Source organism: Penaeus japonicus, unplaced genomic scaffold, assembly GCF_977035675.1.
Source record: "Penaeus japonicus unplaced genomic scaffold, GWHDUDI00000001_assembly GWHDUDI00000042, whole genome shotgun sequence".
In the NCBI taxonomy this organism is placed as follows: Eukaryota; Metazoa; Arthropoda; class Malacostraca; order Decapoda; family Penaeidae; genus Penaeus; species Penaeus japonicus.
The window spans coordinates 4,311,737-4,319,236 of record NW_028234444.1 but is presented as its reverse complement, the minus strand read 5'-3'; positions in this window follow the sequence as shown (position 1 = coordinate 4,319,236).

The following is a 7,500-nucleotide window of genomic DNA, read 5'->3' as shown; positions in this document are numbered from 1 at the left end:
GACTGCAGTGACATGCAATATTTCTTCTTCTTCTTCATCTTCTCCTTCTTCTTCTTTCTCTTTAATGTCTGATTGAATAATTAATGATCCATGATATGAAAAAAATATGATCATTTAACTATTATGAAATTTGTGTGTGTATGTGTGTGTGTGTGTGTGTGTGTGTGTGTGTGTGTGTGTGTGTGTGTGTGTGTGTGTGTGTGTGTGTGTGTGTGTGTGTGTGTGTGTGTGTGTGTGTGTGTGTGTGTGTGTGTGTGTGTGTGTGTGTGTGTGTGTGTGTGTTTATGTAAACATGCATGTTTATCAGCCCGTGTTAATGTTTATATGTACATACATGGATGTGTATATGCATATCTGAATTCTTGTGTTTATGTTTGTATATATAGAAGTGTGGGCCGATATGTATTCTTCAGCATAAGAATGTATGTTTATGTGTATGAATGCGTAAGTTTGTACGTGTTTGTATGTGCAAATGTATACATAGATGTGAGTAGATATATATGTGAATGTAGGTAGACATATACATAGTTTATGTAATGAAATGTATGTTTGCATGTATGTTAGTCTTTATGTGAAAATGAATGTATGTCTATGTCTGTATGCATTACCTTGTTACGTATCGAATTACATCTCATGACACAGATTTCCAAGGTGAGCAACAGGTGTATTGCAGAATAATTGCAATCCTTCACGGATGCGTATAAAAGGAATGGGGGAGGGGGAATGAAAAGGAAGAGAAGAAAGCGGAAGGGAGGGATAAACAGGGAGAAAAAAAGGAATATAATGAGAAAAGGGGGGGATGAAGGGGGAGATAGGGAGGATAAAGGTAAGGGAGAGAAAAAATGAGGGAGGGAAGGGGGAGGGATAGGAGAGACATGAAAGCAAAAGAGGGAGGGAGGTGAGAGACAAGGAAGGAAGAAAGGAAGGGAGAGGAAAAAAGGGGAAGGACGGAGGAGACAATGGGGGAAAGGGGGGAGTGAGCGGGAAAATGGGGAGGGAGGGAAGAGGCAAGAAGTAAAAAAATGAGTAAGAGGGAAAAAATGAGAGGAACGGCAGAGACAGGGAAGCAAAATAAGGGGAGGGGGGGCGGGGAAGTGGAAAGGGGCAAGGAGATAAAAGGGGAGGACGCAAGGAGGAAGAAAAGGGATGGGAGGGGGGGGAAGGGGCAAAGGAAAAGGGACAGAGTAAGAGAAGGTGAACAAAAGATAAAGAAAAAGAATGAAAGAAAGCAAGGAAGAGGAATAGGGATGGAGTGAGGGAGAGAAAGAGAGGGAGGAGTTGCAACGAAGGGAGCGAAAGAGAAGGAGGGAAAATGAAAGAAAGGAAATGAGGGTAAGGAGGAAGTGAATGAGAAAGAGAGAGCGAAAATGAAAGAAAGAAATGAAGAGGAGAAGAGAACGAAAGACAAGGAATAAAAAAAAAGAATAACGAAGGGAGGGAGAGAGAGCGAAAGTTAGGGAAGGAAAGAAAGATAAAGAAGGAATAAAAGGAAAGGTAACGAAGAGACTGAGCAAGCAAAAGGGCGGGAAAGAAAGAGACAGCGAAAGGGAGGGTTAGGAAAGAGAGAAAGAGACACAGCGAAAGGGAGGGAAAGAAAGAGAGAAAGAAAAGCGAAAGGAAAGTGTAGGGGACTTATATGTGACAGATATATAATATATTACTAATATTACATGAGAGAAACTGTATGTAATCTGAAGAAGAAACGCAATAATGTAACTCTATCTTATAGCCTCATATATTTATGATTCTCGGTTATACAACACGGATATACACACGAAAAGGAAGGAAGGGAGAGAAAGAGAGAAAGTGAAAGGGAGGGAGAGAAAGAGAGAAAGGGGAAAAGAGGGAAAGAGAGAAAGTTAAAGGGATGGAGAGAAAGTGAAAAAGAGAGAGGAAAAGAGAACGAAAGGAAGAGAGAGAAAGAGAGAAAGTGAAAGGGAGGGAGAGAAAGAGAGAAAGTGAAAGGGAGGGAGAGAAAGAGAGAAAGAGAAAGGGAGGGAGAGAAAGAGAGACAGTGAAAGGGAGGGAAAGAAAGAGAAAAAGTGAAAAAGAGAGAGAAAAAGAGAACGAAAGGAAGAGAGAGAAAGAGAGAATGAAAGGGAGGGAGAGAAAGAGAGACAGTGAAAGGGAGGGAAAGAAAGAGAAAAAGTGAAAAAGAGAGAGAAAAAGAGAACGAAAGGAAGAGAGAGAAAGTGAAAGGGAGGGAGAGAAAGAGACACAACGAAAGGGAGGGAGAAGGGGAGGAAGGAAAAGAAAAAGTGAGAGACACAACGAAAGGGAGGGAGAAGGGGAGGAAGGGAAAGAAAGTGAAAGGGAGACAAAATGAAAGGGAGGAAGAGAATGTGAAAGGGAGGGAGAGAAAGATAGAGAGAACAAAGGAGGAGGAGAAAGAGAGAGGTAAGGAGCGAAAAAAGTGAAAGGGAGGGAGAGAAAGAGAGAGAGCGAAAGGGAGAGAGAGAAAGAGAAAGAGCAAAAGAGAGAAGAAAGAAAGCAAAAAAGAAAAGAAAGAAAGCAAAAAAGAGTAGAAAGAAAGCAAAAAACAGAAGAAAGCAAAAAAGAGAGAGAAAGAAAGCAAAAAGAAAGAGAAAGGGATGGGAATATTCTCATGTCAGGAGGTTCGTCACCACCATGACGAAAAATTGCAATTGAAGCGTGATTTTTGCAACGCCAGCATCCTCCTTGATGAACATATACACGTTTTTTGAACCTCCTTTCTTACTGTTTCTATATTAATCTTCTTCTATTTCTCTTTCTCCTCCTTCTCCTTTTTATTCTTATTCTTCCAGAACTGTGAAGATCAAATAACTCTTTTCCTTCATGTGTTCTTCATGATGTTTATTGTCTTGTTTTTGTTCTCTTTGTGTTTTTGTTGTTGTGGTGGGGGTCTTGTTTGTTTTTGTTTTTGTTTTTTTCATGTGTTACCTTTATTTCTCTGAAAGAGAGAAAGAGAGAAAGAGAGAGAGAGAGAGAGAGAGAGAGAGAGAGAGAGAGAGAGAGAGAGAGAGAGAGAGAGTAAGAGAGAAAGAGAGAGAGTAAGAGAGAGAGAAAGAGAGAAATAGAGAATTCGATTATGAAGAAAAAAAATAATGTCGTTTAACATGAACGCTTCAATGCCACAGAGCCCGGTAGACCTCTTCTCGGAACACAGGTTAATTAAGAATTACTGCTCTTTGTTAATTAATCTTTTTGAAAATGCAATGAAAATTAATAAATCTAATGAACAAAATCTACAGTATATTTGAAAACTTTACAAATATTATCTAGCGTCTTATATGTCCTGTGATATAGCACACATGTCCATTTAAATTAAAAGTGAGTATTCATTCATGAGATCACATATTTATTTACGAAACGTATTCATGCAATTACACATGCAATTTCATCCAACCATAACATATGGCTTAATTCGAACTTTTTTAAACACTGCATTTGCTAAATTTAATCACCGCCACCATTCACCTGTGTGTCTGCCGGCAGCACAATTGCACGTGCAATTAGAAAATATCGACACACCATTAAATCCCAGGTGCTTCATTGATCGGGATTCTCATTCCACTCGCAAGATCTTTTATCCAACGGAGTATCAGCAACCCACTGGCTCAAAGTACATCAAAGGAAGCAGTTACGAGCAATCAAGCTTCGAACAGTGGCTTCTGGTGGGCTCACTTCAGTATCATTTCAGTATTGTAGCAATGGTGCTTTCGGCAAGTTCTCGAAGCATTGCACCTTTTGTTGTAGGTTAATTGTGCGGATCAAGGTCACCACCCGATGCTTCTGTTGTTTGGTTATCAGGTCGGAATTTCGCTAGTTAGGTAAACAATACAACCGCTAGTTAGGTAAACAATACAACCGCTAGTTAGGTAAACAATACAACCGCTAGTTAGGTAAACAATACAACCGCTAGTTAGGTAAACAATACAACCGCTAGTTAGGTAAACAATACAACCACTAGTTAAGTAAACAATACAACCCTCATGGAAGCATCAACAAATTGTGTTGTTTCATATGACGAAAATTTAATGAACTGAGTTTCACTTCTAGTTTCTATTGAGGCCACAACTGTTGCATTTCCCTGCAATTCAACATCGCTGGATATTATTTTGTTTTAGACCGATCCTCTTCATGCCAATCCTACATAGTGATATTTTACTGATTGGATATTTTTGGTGTAATACTGGACTCTGGAGGGAAGGACGAACAGAGATATAAAACTAGTCAGAGGTATATCATGCATAAATCATCCCCTATTTATGTATATATATGTATATATATATATATATATATATATATATATATATTTGTGTGTGTGTATATATATATAGAGAGAGAGATGATAGATAGATAAACAGATATATAGATAGAAAGATGTTAGATAAAGATATACATATAGTGAATTTAGTGAATATCGTGTGTGTGTGTATATATATATATATATATATATATATATATATATATATATATATATATATATATATATATATATATATATATATATATATATATGCATGTATATGCGCACATATACAGACGCTCACACACATACGCATATGTGTGTGTATGAGTGTGTGATTGTGTATAAGATCTGCTCTCATTCCACATCAAACCTGTGACCATTTCACCAAAGTTAATATCACTCCCCTTTTTCATGATCACTTCTGTCTAGTACATGATAACTTTGGAACTACTAATATCAACTCAAATTTGAGTCCGTTATTCTTTCCCTCACTACAAGGTCTCTGCTGTCCGAAAGGCAAAGATAAAACTTTCTAAAGAGTCTTGAAACATCTAGAAACTTCTCAGATGTTTTTAAGACTTCTAGAAACTTCTTGAAAGTTCTTGAAAATTATTCTTCGGCAGCTCAGCTCTGAATCTGTCTGGAATGTACTGGAAAATAGGTCAGAGTTAAAGTATTGTTGTTCAGATCACAAGAGCAAGTTTGAAGAGAGTGATAAAGTTACTGATCAGAGACAGAATAAAGTCAAAATTGTTATATATTTTTATCATTATTATCATTATTATTGTTGCTCTTAATACTATTATGATTCTTATAATTATTAGTATCATCGTTTTCTTCTTTTTTTCATTATTGTTATCAACATTATTTTTTTCTCAGCATGATCATCATTATTTTTCTTTTGATTTTATCTTAATTATTGTTACTGTTATTGTTTTTATTTATTTTTACCATTACTGTTAATTTTTATTATCATTACTGTCATTACTATTGTTGTTATATTTATCATTATTTTTTATCATTATTATTTTGCTGTTTTCATTACAATTACTGTAATCATTATCATTATTATCATTACTATCATCATTATGATTATTTCAAATATTCTTAATATTCATTATTATGATAACTGTTATTATTTTTTTGTCGTCAGTATTATCATCATAATTAATAACATCGTCTTTATTATTATTATCATTTCAATTGTTAGTATTATTATCAGTGTAATCATTAATATTTGTGATATAATCATCATCATTATCTTTATTATTATCATAATTATTACTAACATCATTATCATTATTATTATCATCAACATTATTGTCATAATCATTATTATCAGCATTATTACTAACATCATTATTACTAACATCATTATCATTATTATTATCATCAACATCATTGTCATAATCATTATTATCATTATTATTATTGTCACTGTTATATTCATCATTATCATTATTATCTCTTCTATCATTATTATCATTATCATTAATTCTTTTATTATTATTATCCTTATGTTTATTATCATTATCACAATTACCTTTATTATCATTATCGTTGTTGTTGTTAGATCATCATAATCATCCTCATCATCGCTATAATCACAATCAAATTTATCACAAAGTTGGCAGACAGCGAGAAGGGGAGGCAAAAGGAAACGAAGATAAAGGAGGGTAGATAGAGAGCCAAAGCAAGGGGAGTAAACAAGGACACCAGTAAAGGATGGAAGCGAGGAGGGAGCCAAATTACGGAAGGAGGTAAAGAGACAAATTAGAATGATGGAGGAACCCAAAGAACAAGGGAAGAGACATAGACACAGATTAAGGAAAGAGGGAGAGAGGCAAATTAAGGACAGAGGGGAATAGGTAAACTAAGGAAAGAGGGAGGAATCAAAAGAAGGGAGCAATCAACGTAGGAGGGAGGGGCAAATATTAATAAAAGGGAAGAAGTAAAATTAACGACAGAGAGAAGGAGGCAGGGACACAAATTAAGAATAGACGGAAAGATACAAAACTGAGGATAAGGCAAGGACACAGATGAAGAAGAGAGAGAGAGAGAGAGAGAGAGAGAGAGAGAGAGTCAAGCAAGACAACAGGCTACTAAACAAAAACAAAACAAACAAATAAAAAAGTAAACAAGGAAAGCAAACCAAAAGAGGGAAAAAGAAAAAAAGAAAGATCGTTGTTACCGCGAAGATAGAACGTAAACTTGGCCTAAAAAAAGGAAAGAAAAAAAAAACATTTAATTCTTGTTACCGCGAAGATTGACCGTAAACTTGGCCTAAGAAACCGGTATTGAAACTCATAAACTGGGAGTAGAAAGTTGGAATAGATATCAAGTTCTTTCAATACTTCTTCGGTTTGGTTCCTTGACCGTTACAAAAGGAACATCCAAACGGATTTAGTAATAGCAATAGTGGTTGTTGCATAGTTATTGATATTGTTACTGTTGTTGCTTTAATTATCATTATTACTATTATTGTGGTGGTTAGAGTGGTAATATTACTATTATCGTTTTCATTATTATCATTATCATGATGATGATGATTATGATTATTAGATATCATCTTTATTATCCTGTTATCATTATTTCTATCAGTCTTAGTATTTGTGTTACATCACTAATATCACTAAAACATTGTCATTTAATCTTTTTACTATCATTATCGAATTTGATCATTATAATGATATTGATAATAATCAAAACAATGATAGAAATAGTGACAATTATGATACTACTATTAATGATAATACTGATAAAAATCATAATGATAATAATGGTAGCAATGTTTGTGTGTGTATCAGTGTGTGTGTGTGTGTGTGTGTGTGTGTGTGTGTGTGTGTGTGTGTGTGTGTGTGTGTGTGTGTACATATGTATGTATATATATATATATATATATATATATATATACACACACACACATATATATATATATATATATATATATATATATATATATATATATATATATATATATACATATCCAACCGCAAACAGCAAAATAACCCAAACCCAAACCAATTCATACCTAGTTCCTGTTCCTCCTCCTCGGCTGAAAGTAGCCCTCCGTAGCCCTGCCCCGAGTTCTCCTTCCCACTCGAGTGACCAGCCACTCGCCCGGCTCCTCCAGCTGTCCATCTGCGTCGCGGACGAGTCGAGGGGCGTCACTCACACAGCTCGTTCGTCTCACCTCCAAGAGCGAAGCCGAAGTCAGAGCCATTCCGAATAAGGTGCGTTCGCTTTTACAATGGTTCGTTCCGCTT